Source organism: Hoplias malabaricus, chromosome 3 (assembly GCF_029633855.1).
Source record: "Hoplias malabaricus isolate fHopMal1 chromosome 3, fHopMal1.hap1, whole genome shotgun sequence".
NCBI classification, from domain to species: Eukaryota; Metazoa; Chordata; class Actinopteri; order Characiformes; family Erythrinidae; genus Hoplias; species Hoplias malabaricus.
In genome coordinates this window covers 24347785-24363661 of record NC_089802.1, presented here as the reverse complement: position 1 = coordinate 24363661, position 15877 = coordinate 24347785, and positions in this window count along the sequence as shown.

The following is a 15877-nucleotide window of genomic DNA, read 5'->3' as shown; positions in this document are numbered from 1 at the left end:
TACAATCTTCACAATCGGAGCCTTAAGCTAAAAAGCTTACAGCGCCTAGTGTTCCCTGGCAGTCTCAATTCCAAGTATTAACTAAGCGCACAAGCTCGGGATTCCTAAGAGTGCTACGGCCATAAGCAATGACTGTTGGCTGTAGAAGACTATTTGTAATGCCTGTTCTAAGAGTAACTCTTGTTACAGAGCTGCTTGTAAACTAAAAAGCCTCAAAACTCAAAATAAATGACTGGCTTTCCAGTGTTTTTTGTTTATTTGTTTTTTTATTTGTTTGTTTATTTTTATTCATTTATTGTTTATTTGTTTATTTTTTTTTTAGTTTTGATCTCCTCTTGTGTTTAAATGACTGTAGCTACAATCTTCACAATCGGAGCCTTAAGCTCAATGGCTTACAGCGCCTAGTGTTCCCTGGCAGTCTCCATTCCAAGTATTAACTAAGCGCACAAGCTCGGGATTCCTAAGAGTGCTATGGCCATAAGCAATGACTGTTGGCTGTAGAAGACAATTTGTAATGACTGTTCTAAGAGCAACTCTTGCTGCTTGTGAACTAAAAAGCCTCACAACTCAAAATAAATGACTGGCTTTCCAGTGTTTTTTGTTTGTTTGTTTTTTTATTTGTTTGTTTATTTTTTATTCATTTATTGTTTATTTGTTTATTTCTTAAAAGTTTTGATCTCCTCTTGTGTTTAAATGACTGTAGCTACAATCTTCACAATCGGAGCCTTAAGCTCAATGGCTTACAGCGCCTAGTGTTCCCTGGCAGTCTCCATTCCAAGTATTAACTAAGCGCACAAGCTCGGGATTCCTAAGAGTGCTATGGCCATAAGCAATGACTGTTGGCTGTAGAAGACTATTTGTAATGCCTGTTCTAAGAGTAACTCTTGTTACAGAGCTGCTTGTAAACTAAAAAGCCTCAAAACTCAAAATAAATGACTGGCTTTCCAGTGTTTTTTGTTTATTTGTTTTTTTATTTGTTTGTTTATTTTTTATTCATTTATTGTTTATTTGTTTATTTTTTAAAAGTTTTGATCTCCTCTTGTGTTTAAATGACTGTAGCTACAATCTTCACAATCGGAGCCTTAAGCTCAATGGCTTACAGCGCCTAGTGTTCCCTGGCAGTCTCCATTCCAAGTATTAACTAAGCGCACAAGCTCGGGATTCCTAAGAGTGCTATGGCCATAAGCAATGACTGTTGGCTGTAGAAGACTATTTGTAATGCCTGTTCTAAGAGTAACTCTTGTTACAGAGCTGCTTGTAAACTAAAAAGCCTCAAAACTCAAAATAAATGACTGGCTTTCCAGTGTTTTTTGTTTATTTGTTTTTTTATTTGTTTGTTTATTTTTTATTCATTTATTGTTTATTTGTTTATTTTTTAAAAGTTTTGATCTCCTCTTGTGTTTAAATGACTGTAGCTACAATCTTCACAATCGGAGCCTTAAGCTCAATGGCTTACAGCGCCTAGTGTTCCCTGGCAGTCTCCATTCCAAGTATTAACTAAGCGCACAAGCTCGGGATTCCTAAGAGTGCTATGGCCATAAGCAATGACTGTTGGCTGTAGAAGACAATTTGTAATGACTGTTCTAAGAGCAACTCTTGCTGCTTGTGAACTAAAAAGCCTCACAACTCAAAATAAATGACTGGCTTTCCAGTGTTTTTTGTTTGTTTGTTTTTTTATTTGTTTGTTTATTTTTTATTCATTTATTGTTTATTTGTTTATTTCTTAAAAGTTTTGATCTCCTCTTGTGTTTAAATGACTGTAGCTACAATCTTCACAATCGGAGCCTTAAGCTAAAAAGCTTACAGCGCCTAGTGTTCCCTGGCAGTCTCAATTCCAAGTATTAACTAAGCGCACAAGCTCGGGATTCCTAAGAGTGCTACGGCCATAAGCAATGACTGTTGGCTGTAGAAGACTATTTGTAATGCCTGTTCTAAGAGTAACTCTTGTTACAGAGCTGCTTGTAAACTAAAAAGCCTCAAAACTCAAAATAAATGACTGGCTTTCCAGTGTTTTTTGTTTATTTGTTTTTTTATTTGTTTGTTTATTTTTATTCATTTATTGTTTATTTGTTTATTTTTTTTTAAGTTTTGATCTCCTCTTGTGTTTAAATGACTGTAGCTACAATCTTCACAATCGGAGCCTTAAGCTCAATGGCTTACAGCGCCTAGTGTTCCCTGGCAGTCTCCATTCCAAGTATTAACTAAGCGCACAAGCTCGGGATTCCTAAGAGTGCTATGGCCATAAGCAATGACTGTTGGCTGTAGAAGACAATTTGTAATGACTGTTCTAAGAGCAACTCTTGCTGCTTGTGAACTAAAAAGCCTCACAACTCAAAATAAATGACTGGCTTTCCAGTGTTTTTTGTTTGTTTGTTTTTTTATTTGTTTGTTTATTTTTTATTCATTTATTGTTTATTTGTTTATTTCTTAAAAGTTTTGATCTCCTCTTGTGTTTAAATGACTGTAGCTACAATCTTCACAATCGGAGCCTTAAGCTCAATGGCTTACAGCGCCTAGTGTTCCCTGGCAGTCTCCATTCCAAGTATTAACTAAGCGCACAAGCTCGGGATTCCTAAGAGTGCTATGGCCATAAGCAATGACTGTTGGCTGTAGAAGACTATTTGTAATGCCTGTTCTAAGAGTAACTCTTGTTACAGAGCTGCTTGTAAACTAAAAAGCCTCAAAACTCAAAATAAATGACTGGCTTTCCAGTGTTTTTTGTTTGTTTGTTTTTTTATTTGTTTGTTTATTTTTTATTCATTTATTGTTTATTTGTTTATTTCTTAAAAGTTTTGATCTCCTCTTGTGTTTAAATGACTGTAGCTACAATCTTCACAATCGGAGCCTTAAGCTCAATGGCTTACAGCGCCTAGTGTTCCCTGGCAGTCTCCATTCCAAGTATTAACTAAGCGCACAAGCTCGGGATTCCTAAGAGTGCTATGGCCATAAGCAATGACTGTTGGCTGTAGAAGACAATTTGTAATGACTGTTCTAAGAGCAACTCTTGCTGCTTGTGAACTAAAAAGCCTCACAACTCAAAATAAATGACTGGCTTTCCAGTGTTTTTTGTTTGTTTGTTTTTTTATTTGTTTGTTTATTTTTTATTCATTTATTGTTTATTTGTTTATTTCTTAAAAGTTTTGATCTCCTCTTGTGTTTAAATGACTGTAGCTACAATCTTCACAATCGGAGCCTTAAGCTCAATGGCTTACAGCGCCTAGTGTTCCCTGGCAGTCTCCATTCCAAGTATTAACTAAGCGCACAAGCTCGGGATTCCTAAGAGTGCTATGGCCATAAGCAATGACTGTTGGCTGTAGAAGACAATTTGTAATGACTGTTCTAAGAGCAACTCTTGCTGCTTGTGAACTAAAAAGCCTCACAACTCAAAATAAATGACTGGCTTTCCAGTGTTTTTTGTTTGTTTGTTTTTTTATTTGTTTGTTTATTTTTTATTCATTTATTGTTTATTTGTTTATTTCTTAAAAGTTTTGATCTCCTCTTGTGTTTAAATGACTGTAGCTACAATCTTCACAATCGGAGCCTTAAGCTCAATGGCTTACAGCGCCTAGTGTTCCCTGGCAGTCTCCATTCCAAGTATTAACTAAGCGCACAAGCTCGGGATTCCTAAGAGTGCTATGGCCATAAGCAATGACTGTTGGCTGTAGAAGACTATTTGTAATGCCTGTTCTAAGAGTAACTCTTGTTACAGAGCTGCTTGTAAACTAAAAAGCCTCAAAACTCAAAATAAATGACTGGCTTTCCAGTGTTTTTTGTTCATTTGTTTTTTTACTTGTTTGTTTATTTTTAATTCATTTATTGTTTATTTGTTTATTTTTTAAAAGTTTTGATCTCCTCTTGTGTTTAAATGACTGTAGCTCCAATCTTCACAATCGGAGCCTTAAGCTCAATGGCTTACAGCGCCTAGTGTTCCCTGGCAGTCTCCATTCCAAGTATTAACTAAGCGCACAAGCTCGGGATTCCTAAGAGTGCTATGGCCATAAGCAATGACTGTTGGCTGTAGAAGACAATTTGTAATGACTGTTCTAAGAGCAACTCTTGCTGCTTGTGAACTAAAAAGCCTCACAACTCAAAATAAATGACTGGCTTTCCAGTGTTTTTTGTTTGTTTGTTTTTTTATTTGTTTGTTTATTTTTTATTCATTTATTGTTTATTTGTTTATTTCTTAAAAGTTTTGATCTCCTCTTGTGTTTAAATGACTGTAGCTACAATCTTCACAATCGGAGCCTTAAGCTAAAAAGCTTACAGCGCCTAGTGTTCCCTGGCAGTCTCAATTCCAAGTATTAACTAAGCGCACAAGCTCGGGATTCCTAAGAGTGCTACGGCCATAAGCAATGACTGTTGGCTGTAGAAGACTATTTGTAATGCCTGTTCTAAGAGTAACTCTTGTTACAGAGCTGCTTGTAAACTAAAAAGCCTCAAAACTCAAAATAAATGACTGGCTTTCCAGTGTTTTTTGTTTATTTGTTTTTTTATTTGTTTGTTTATTTTTATTCATTTATTGTTTATTTGTTTATTTTTTTTTAAGTTTTGATCTCCTCTTGTGTTTAAATGACTGTAGCTACAATCTTCACAATCGGAGCCTTAAGCTCAATGGCTTACAGCGCCTAGTGTTCCCTGGCAGTCTCCATTCCAAGTATTAACTAAGCGCACAAGCTCGGGATTCCTAAGAGTGCTATGGCCATAAGCAATGACTGTTGGCTGTAGAAGACAATTTGTAATGACTGTTCTAAGAGCAACTCTTGCTGCTTGTGAACTAAAAAGCCTCACAACTCAAAATAAATGACTGGCTTTCCAGTGTTTTTTGTTTGTTTGTTTTTTTATTTGTTTGTTTATTTTTTATTCATTTATTGTTTATTTGTTTATTTCTTAAAAGTTTTGATCTCCTCTTGTGTTTAAATGACTGTAGCTACAATCTTCACAATCGGAGCCTTAAGCTCAATGGCTTACAGCGCCTAGTGTTCCCTGGCAGTCTCCATTCCAAGTATTAACTAAGCGCACAAGCTCGGGATTCCTAAGAGTGCTATGGCCATAAGCAATGACTGTTGGCTGTAGAAGACTATTTGTAATGCCTGTTCTAAGAGTAACTCTTGTTACAGAGCTGCTTGTAAACTAAAAAGCCTCAAAACTCAAAATAAATGACTGGCTTTCCAGTGTTTTTTGTTTGTTTGTTTTTTTATTTGTTTGTTTATTTTTTATTCATTTATTGTTTATTTGTTTATTTCTTAAAAGTTTTGATCTCCTCTTGTGTTTAAATGACTGTAGCTACAATCTTCACAATCGGAGCCTTAAGCTCAATGGCTTACAGCGCCTAGTGTTCCCTGGCAGTCTCCATTCCAAGTATTAACTAAGCGCACAAGCTCGGGATTCCTAAGAGTGCTATGGCCATAAGCAATGACTGTTGGCTGTAGAAGACAATTTGTAATGACTGTTCTAAGAGCAACTCTTGCTGCTTGTGAACTAAAAAGCCTCACAACTCAAAATAAATGACTGGCTTTCCAGTGTTTTTTGTTTGTTTGTTTTTTTATTTGTTTGTTTATTTTTTATTCATTTATTGTTTATTTGTTTATTTCTTAAAAGTTTTGATCTCCTCTTGTGTTTAAATGACTGTAGCTACAATCTTCACAATCGGAGCCTTAAGCTCAATGGCTTACAGCGCCTAGTGTTCCCTGGCAGTCTCCATTCCAAGTATTAACTAAGCGCACAAGCTCGGGATTCCTAAGAGTGCTATGGCCATAAGCAATGACTGTTGGCTGTAGAAGACAATTTGTAATGACTGTTCTAAGAGCAACTCTTGCTGCTTGTGAACTAAAAAGCCTCACAACTCAAAATAAATGACTGGCTTTCCAGTGTTTTTTGTTTGTTTGTTTTTTTATTTGTTTGTTTATTTTTTATTCATTTATTGTTTATTTGTTTATTTCTTAAAAGTTTTGATCTCCTCTTGTGTTTAAATGACTGTAGCTACAATCTTCACAATCGGAGCCTTAAGCTCAATGGCTTACAGCGCCTAGTGTTCCCTGGCAGTCTCCATTCCAAGTATTAACTAAGCGCACAAGCTCGGGATTCCTAAGAGTGCTATGGCCATAAGCAATGACTGTTGGCTGTAGAAGACTATTTGTAATGCCTGTTCTAAGAGTAACTCTTGTTACAGAGCTGCTTGTAAACTAAAAAGCCTCAAAACTCAAAATAAATGACTGGCTTTCCAGTGTTTTTTGTTCATTTGTTTTTTTACTTGTTTGTTTATTTTTAATTCATTTATTGTTTATTTGTTTATTTTTTAAAAGTTTTGATCTCCTCTTGTGTTTAAATGACTGTAGCTCCAATCTTCACAATCGGAGCCTTAAGCTCAATGGCTTACAGCGCCTAGTGTTCCCTGGCAGTCTCCATTCCAAGTATTAACTAAGCGCACAAGCTCGGGATTCCTAAGAGTGCTATGGCCATAAGCAATGACTGTTGGCTGTAGAAGACAATTTGTAATGACTGTTCTAAGAGCAACTCTTGCTGCTTGTGAACTAAAAAGCCTCACAACTCAAAATAAATGACTGGCTTTCCAGTGTTTTTTGTTTGTTTGTTTTTTTATTTGTTTGTTTATTTTTTATTCATTTATTGTTTATTTGTTTATTTCTTAAAAGTTTTGATCTCCTCTTGTGTTTAAATGACTGTAGCTACAATCTTCACAATCGGAGCCTTAAGCTCAATGGCTTACAGCGCCTAGTGTTCCCTGGCAGTCTCCATTCCAAGTATTAACTAAGCGCACAAGCTCGGGATTCCTAAGAGTGCTATGGCCATAAGCAATGACTGTTGGCTGTAGAAGACTATTTGTAATGCCTGTTCTAAGAGTAACTCTTGTTACAGAGCTGCTTGTAAACTAAAAAGCCTCAAAACTCAAAATAAATGACTGGCTTTCCAGTGTTTTTTGTTTATTTGTTTTTTTATTTGTTTGTTTATTTTTTATTCATTTATTGTTTATTTGTTTATTTTTTAAAAGTTTTGATCTCCTCTTGTGTTTAAATGACTGTAGCTCCAATCTTCACAATCGGAGCCTTAAGCTCAATGGCTTACAGCGCCTAGTGTTCCCTGGCAGTCTCCATTCCAAGTATTAACTAAGCGCACAAGCTCGGGATTCCTAAGAGTGCTATGGCCATAAGCAATGACTGTTGGCTGTAGAAGACAATTTGTAATGACTGTTCTAAGAGCAACTCTTGCTGCTTGTGAACTAAAAAGCCTCACAACTCAAAATAAATGACTGGCTTTCCAGTGTTTTTTGTTTGTTTGTTTTTTTATTTGTTTGTTTATTTTTTATTCATTTATTGTTTATTTGTTTATTTCTTAAAAGTTTTGATCTCCTCTTGTGTTTAAATGACTGTAGCTACAATCTTCACAATCGGAGCCTTAAGCTCAATGGCTTACAGCGCCTAGTGTTCCCTGGCAGTCTCCATTCCAAGTATTAACTAAGCGCACAAGCTCGGGATTCCTAAGAGTGCTATGGCCATAAGCAATGACTGTTGGCTGTAGAAGACTATTTGTAATGCCTGTTCTAAGAGTAACTCTTGTTACAGAGCTGCTTGTAAACTAAAAAGCCTCAAAACTCAAAATAAATGACTGGCTTTCCAGTGTTTTTTGTTCATTTGTTTTTTTACTTGTTTGTTTATTTTTAATTCATTTATTGTTTATTTGTTTATTTTTTAAAAGTTTTGATCTCCTCTTGTGTTTAAATGACTGTAGCTCCAATCTTCACAATCGGAGCCTTAAGCTCAATGGCTTACAGCGCCTAGTGTTCCCTGGCAGTCTCCATTCCAAGTATTAACTAAGCGCACAAGCTCGGGATTCCTAAGAGTGCTATGGCCATAAGCAATGACTGTTGGCTGTAGAAGACAATTTGTAATGACTGTTCTAAGAGCAACTCTTGCTGCTTGTGAACTAAAAAGCCTCACAACTCAAAATAAATGACTGGCTTTCCAGTGTTTTTTGTTTGTTTGTTTTTTTATTTGTTTGTTTATTTTTTATTCATTTATTGTTTATTTGTTTATTTCTTAAAAGTTTTGATCTCCTCTTGTGTTTAAATGACTGTAGCTACAATCTTCACAATCGGAGCCTTAAGCTCAATGGCTTACAGCGCCTAGTGTTCCCTGGCAGTCTCCATTCCAAGTATTAACTAAGCGCACAAGCTCGGGATTCCTAAGAGTGCTATGGCCATAAGCAATGACTGTTGGCTGTAGAAGACTATTTGTAATGCCTGTTCTAAGAGTAACTCTTGTTACAGAGCTGCTTGTAAACTAAAAAGCCTCAAAACTCAAAATAAATGACTGGCTTTCCAGTGTTTTTTGTTTATTTGTTTTTTTACTTGTTTGTTTATTTTTAATTCATTTATTGTTTATTTGTTTATTTTTTAAAAGTTTTGATCTCCTCTTGTGTTTAAATGACTGTAGCTCCAATCTTCACAATCGGAGCCTTAAGCTCAATGGCTTACAGCGCCTAGTGTTCCCTGGCAGTCTCCATTCCAAGTATTAACTAAGCGCACAAGCTCGGGATTCCTAAGAGTGCTATGGCCATAAGCAATGACTGTTGGCTGTAGAAGACAATTTGTAATGACTGTTCTAAGAGCAACTCTTGCTGCTTGTGAACTAAAAAGCCTCACAACTCAAAATAAATGACTGGCTTTCCAGTGTTTTTTGTTTGTTTGTTTTTTTATTTGTTTGTTTATTTTTTATTCATTTATTGTTTATTTGTTTATTTCTTAAAAGTTTTGATCTCCTCTTGTGTTTAAATGACTGTAGCTACAATCTTCACAATCGGAGCCTTAAGCTAAAAAGCTTACAGCGCCTAGTGTTCCCTGGCAGTCTCAATTCCAAGTATTAACTAAGCGCACAAGCTCGGGATTCCTAAGAGTGCTACGGCCATAAGCAATGACTGTTGGCTGTAGAAGACTATTTGTAATGCCTGTTCTAAGAGTAACTCTTGTTACAGAGCTGCTTGTAACCTAAAAAGCCTCAAAACTCAAAATAAATGACTGGCTTTCCAGTGTTTTTTGTTTATTTGTTTTTTTACTTGTTTGTTTATTTTTAATTCATTTATTGTTTATTTGTTTATTTTTTAAAAGTTTTGATCTCCTCTTGTGTTTAAATGACTGTAGCTCCAATCTTCACAATCGGAGCCTTAAGCTCAATGGCTTACAGCGCCTAGTGTTCCCTGGCAGTCTCCATTCCAAGTATTAACTAAGCGCACAAGCTCGGGATTCCTAAGAGTGCTATGGCCATAAGCAATGACTGTTGGCTGTAGAAGACAATTTGTAATGACTGTTCTAAGAGCAACTCTTGCTGCTTGTGAACTAAAAAGCCTCACAACTCAAAATAAATGACTGGCTTTCCAGTGTTTTTTGTTTGTTTGTTTTTTTATTTGTTTGTTTATTTTTTATTCATTTATTGTTTATTTGTTTATTTCTTAAAAGTTTTGATCTCCTCTTGTGTTTAAATGACTGTAGCTACAATCTTCACAATCGGAGCCTTAAGCTAAAAAGCTTACAGCGCCTAGTGTTCCCTGGCAGTCTCAATTCCAAGTATTAACTAAGCGCACAAGCTCGGGATTCCTAAGAGTGCTACGGCCATAAGCAATGACTGTTGGCTGTAGAAGACTATTTGTAATGCCTGCTCTAAGAGTAACTCTTGTTACAGAGCTGCTTGTAACCTAAAAAGCCTCAAAACTCAAAATAAATGACTGGCTTTCCAGTGTTTTTTGTTTATTTGTTTTTTTACTTGTTTGTTTATTTTTAATTCATTTATTGTTTATTTGTTTATTTTTTAAAAGTTTTGATCTCCTCTTGTGTTTAAATGACTGTAGCTCCAATCTTCACAATCGGAGCCTTAAGCTCAATGGCTTACAGCGCCTAGTGTTCCCTGGCAGTCTCCATTCCAAGTATTAACTAAGCGCACAAGCTCGGGATTCCTAAGAGTGCTATGGCCATAAGCAATGACTGTTGGCTGTAGAAGACAATTTGTAATGACTGTTCTAAGAGCAACTCTTGCTGCTTGTGAACTAAAAAGCCTCACAACTCAAAATAAATGACTGGCTTTCCAGTGTTTTTTGTTTGTTTGTTTTTTTATTTGTTTGTTTATTTTTTATTCATTTATTGTTTATTTGTTTATTTCTTAAAAGTTTTGATCTCCTCTTGTGTTTAAATGACTGTAGCTACAATCTTCACAATCGGAGCCTTAAGCTAAAAAGCTTACAGCGCCTAGTGTTCCCTGGCAGTCTCAATTCCAAGTATTAACTAAGCGCACAAGCTCGGGATTCCTAAGAGTGCTACGGCCATAAGCAATGACTGTTGGCTGTAGAAGACTATTTGTAATGCCTGTTCTAAGAGTAACTCTTGTTACAGAGCTGCTTGTAAACTAAAAAGCCTCAACACTCAAAATAAATGACTGGCTTTCCAGTGTTTTTTGTTTATTTGTTTTTTTATTTGTTTGTTTATTTTTTATTCATTTATTGTTTATTTGTTTATTTCTTAAAAGTTTTGATCTCCTCTTGTGTTTAAATGACTGTAGCTACAATCTTCACAATCGGAGCCTTAAGCTAAAAAGCTTACAGCGCCTAGTGTTCCCTGGCAGTCTCAATTCCAAGTATTAACTAAGCGCACAAGCTCGGGATTCCTAAGAGTGCTATGGCCATAAGCAATGACTGTTGGCTGTAGAAGACAATTTGTAATGACTGTTCTAAGAGCAACTCTTGCTGCTTGTGAACTAAAAAGCCTCACAACTCAAAATAAATGACTGGCTTTCCAGTGTTTTTTGTTTGTTTGTTTTTTTATTTGTTTGTTTATTTTTTATTCATTTATTGTTTATTTGTTTATTTCTTAAAAGTTTTGATCTCCTCTTGTGTTTAAATGACTGTAGCTACAATCTTCACAATCGGAGCCTTAAGCTAAAAAGCTTACAGCGCCTAGTGTTCCCTGGCAGTCTCAATTCCAAGTATTAACTAAGCGCACAAGCTCGGGATTCCTAAGAGTGCTACGGCCATAAGCAATGACTGTTGGCTGTAGAAGACTATTTGTAATGCCTGTTCTAAGAGTAACTCTTGTTACAGAGCTGCTTGTAAACTAAAAAGCCTCAAAACTCAAAATAAATGACTGGCTTTCCAGTGTTTTTTGTTTATTTGTTTTTTTACTTGTTTGTTTATTTTTAATTCATTTATTGTTTATTTGTTTATTTTTTAAAAGTTTTGATCTCCTCTTGTGTTTAAATGACTGTAGCTCCAATCTTCACAATCGGAGCCTTAAGCTCAATGGCTTACAGCGCCTAGTGTTCCCTGGCAGTCTCCATTCCAAGTATTAACTAAGCGCACAAGCTCGGGATTCCTAAGAGTGCTATGGCCATAAGCAATGACTGTTGGCTGTAGAAGACAATTTGTAATGACTGTTCTAAGAGCAACTCTTGCTGCTTGTGAACTAAAAAGCCTCACAACTCAAAATAAATGACTGGCTTTCCAGTGTTTTTTGTTTGTTTGTTTTTTTATTTGTTTGTTTATTTTTTATTCATTTATTGTTTATTTGTTTATTTCTTAAAAGTTTTGATCTCCTCTTGTGTTTAAATGACTGTAGCTACAATCTTCACAATCGGAGCCTTAAGCTAAAAAGCTTACAGCGCCTAGTGTTCCCTGGCAGTCTCAATTCCAAGTATTAACTAAGCGCACAAGCTCGGGATTCCTAAGAGTGCTACGGCCATAAGCAATGACTGTTGGCTGTAGAAGACTATTTGTAATGCCTGTTCTAAGAGTAACTCTTGTTACAGAGCTGCTTGTAAACTAAAAAGCCTCAAAACTCAAAATAAATGACTGGCTTTCCAGTGTTTTTTGTTTATTTGTTTTTTTACTTGTTTGTTTATTTTTAATTCATTTATTGTTTATTTGTTTATTTTTTAAAAGTTTTGATCTCCTCTTGTGTTTAAATGACTGTAGCTCCAATCTTCACAATCGGAGCCTTAAGCTCAATGGCTTACAGCGCCTAGTGTTCCCTGGCAGTCTCCATTCCAAGTATTAACTAAGCGCACAAGCTCGGGATTCCTAAGAGTGCTATGGCCATAAGCAATGACTGTTGGCTGTAGAAGACAATTTGTAATGACTGTTCTAAGAGCAACTCTTGCTGCTTGTGAACTAAAAAGCCTCACAACTCAAAATAAATGACTGGCTTTCCAGTGTTTTTTGTTTGTTTGTTTTTTTATTTGTTTGTTTATTTTTTATTCATTTATTGTTTATTTGTTTATTTCTTAAAAGTTTTGATCTCCTCTTGTGTTTAAATGACTGTAGCTACAATCTTCACAATCGGAGCCTTAAGCTAAAAAGCTTACAGCGCCTAGTGTTCCCTGGCAGTCTCAATTCCAAGTATTAACTAAGCGCACAAGCTCGGGATTCCTAAGAGTGCTACGGCCATAAGCAATGACTGTTGGCTGTAGAAGACTATTTGTAATGCCTGTTCTAAGAGTAACTCTTGTTACAGAGCTGCTTGTAAACTAAAAAGCCTCAACACTCAAAATAAATGACTGGCTTTCCAGTGTTTTTTGTTTATTTGTTTTTTTATTTGTTTGTTTATTTTTTATTCATTTATTGTTTATTTGTTTATTTTTTTAAAGTTTTGATCTCCTCTTGTGTTTAAATGACTGTAGCTCCAATCTTCACAATCGGAGCCTTAAGCTCAATGGCTTACAGCGCCTAGTGTTCCCTGGCAGTCTCCATTCCAAGTATTAACTAAGCGCACAAGCTCGGGATTCCTAAGAGTGCTATGGCCATAAGCAATGACTGTTGGCTGTAGAAGACAATTTGTAATGACTGTTCTAAGAGCAACTCTTGCTGCTTGTGAACTAAAAAGCCTCACAACTCAAAATAAATGACTGGCTTTCCAGTGTTTTTTGTTTGTTTGTTTTTTTATTTGTTTGTTTATTTTTTATTCATTTATTGTTTATTTGTTTATTTTTTTTAAGTTTTGATCTCCTCTTGTGTTTAAATGACTGTAGCTCCAATCTTCACAATCGGAGCCTTAAGCTCAATGGCTTACAGCGCCTAGTGTTCCCTGGCAGTCTCCATTCCAAGTATTAACTAAGCGCACAAGCTCGGGATTCCTAAGAGTGCTATGGCCATAAGCAATGACTGTTGGCTGTAGAAGACAATTTGTAATGACTGTTCTAAGAGCAACTCTTGCTGCTTGTGAACTAAAAAGCCTCACAACTCAAAATAAATGACTGGCTTTCCAGTGTTTTTTGTTTGTTTGTTTTTTTATTTGTTTGTTTATTTTTTATTCATTTATTGTTTATTTGTTTATTTCTTAAAAGTTTTGATCTCCTCTTGTGTTTAAATGACTGTAGCTACAATCTTCACAATCGGAGCCTTAAGCTAAAAAGCTTACAGCGCCTAGTGTTCCCTGGCAGTCTCAATTCCAAGTATTAACTAAGCGCACAAGCTCGTGATTCCTAAGAGTGCTACGGCCATAAGCAATGACTGTTGGCTGTAGAAGACTATTTGTAATGCCTGTTCTAAGAGTAACTCTTGTTACAGAGCTGCTTGTAAACTAAAAAGCCTCAAAACTCAAAATAAATGACTGGCTTTCCAGTGTTTTTTGTTTATTTGTTTTTTTATTTGTTTGTTTATTTTTTATTCATTTATTGTTTATTTGTTTATTTTTTTTAAGTTTTGATCTCCTCTTGTGTTTAAATGACTGTAGCTCCAATCTTCACAATCGGAGCCTTAAGCTCAATGGCTTACAGCGCCTAGTGTTCCCTGGCAGTCTCCATTCCAAGTATTAACTAAGCGCACAAGCTCGGGATTCCTAAGAGTGCTATGGCCATAAGCAATGACTGTTGGCTGTAGAAGACAATTTGTAATGACTGTTCTAAGAGCAACTCTTGCTGCTTGTGAACTAAAAAGCCTCACAACTCAAAATAAATGACTGGCTTTCCAGTGTTTTTTGTTTGTTTGTTTTTTTATTTGTTTGTTTATTTTTTATTCATTTATTGTTTATTTGTTTATTTCTTAAAAGTTTTGATCTCCTCTTGTGTTTAAATGACTGTAGCTACAATCTTCACAATCGGAGCCTTAAGCTCAATGGCTTACAGCGCCTAGTGTTCCCTGGCAGTCTCCATTCCAAGTATTAACTAAGCGCACAAGCTCGGGATTCCTAAGAGTGCTATGGCCATAAGCAATGACTGTTGGCTGTAGAAGACTATTTGTAATGCCTGTTCTAAGAGTAACTCTTGTTACAGAGCTGCTTGTAAACTAAAAAGCCTCAAAACTCAAAATAAATGACTGGCTTTCCAGTGTTTTTTGTTTATTTGTTTTTTTATTTGTTTGTTTATTTTTTATTCATTTATTGTTTATTTGTTTATTTTTTAAAAGTTTTGATCTCCTCTTGTGTTTAAATGACTGTAGCTACAATCTTCACAATCGGAGCCTTAAGCTCAATGGCTTACAGCGCCTAGTGTTCCCTGGCAGTCTCCATTCCAAGTATTAACTAAGCGCACAAGCTCGGGATTCCTAAGAGTGCTATGGCCATAAGCAATGACTGTTGGCTGTAGAGGACAATTTGTAATGACTGTTCTAAGAGCAACTCTTGCTGCTTGTGAACTAAAAAGCCTCACAACTCAAAATAAATGACTGGCTTTCCAGTGTTTTTTTTTTGTTTGTTTTTTTATTTGTTTGTTTATTTTTTATTCATTTATTGTTTATTTGTTTATTTTTTAAAAGTTTTGATCTCCTCTTGTGTTTAAATGACTGTAGCTACAATCTTCACAATCGGAGCCTTAAGCTAAAAAGCTTACAGCGCCTAGTGTTCCCTGGCAGTCTCAATTCCAAGTATTAACTAAGCGCACAAGCTCGGGATTCCTAAGAGTGCTACGGCCATAAGCAATGACTGTTGGCTGTAGAAGACTATTTGTAATGCCTGTTCTAAGAGTAACTCTTGTTACAGAGCTGCTTGTAAACTAAAAAGCCTCAAAACTCAAAATAAATGACTGGCTTTCCAGTGTTTTTTGCTTATTTGTTTTTTTATTTGTTTGTTTATTTCTATTCATTTATTGTTTATTTGTTTATTTTTTTTTAAGTTTTGATCTCCTCTTGTGTTTAAATGACTGTAGCTACAATCTTCACAATCGGAGCCTTAAGCTCAATGGCTTACAGCGCCTAGTGTTCCCTGGCAGTCTCCATTCCAAGTATTAACTAAGCGCACAAGCTCGGGATTCCTAAGAGTGCTATGGCCATAAGCAATGACTGTTGGCTGTAGAAGACAATTTGTAATGACTGTTCTAAGAGCAACTCTTGCTGCTTATGAACTAAAAAGCCTCACAACTCAAAATAAATGACTGGCTTTCCAGTGTTTTTTGTTTGTTTGTTTTTTTATTTGTTTGTTTATTTTTTATTCATTTATTGTTTATTTGTTTATTTCTTAAAAGTTTTGATCTCCTCTTGTGTTTAAATGACTGTAGCTACAATCTTCACAATCGGAGCCTTAAGCTAAAAAGCTTACAGCGCCTAGTGTTCCCTGGCAGTCTCAATTCCAAGTATTAACTAAGCGCACAAGCTCGGGATTCCTAAGAGTGCTATGGCCATAAGCAATGACTGTTGGCTGTAGAAGACAATTTGTAATGACTGTTCTAAGAGCAACTCTTGCTGCTTGTGAACTAAAAAGCCTCACAACTCAAAATAAATGACTGGCTTTCCAGTGTTTTTTGTTTGTTTGTTTTTTTATTTGTTTGTTTATTTTTTATTCATTTATTGTTTATTTGTTTATTTCTTAAAAGTTTTGATCTCCTCTTGTGTTTAAATGACTGTAGCTACAATCTTCACAATCGGAGCCTTAAGCTAAAAAGCTTACAGCGCCTAG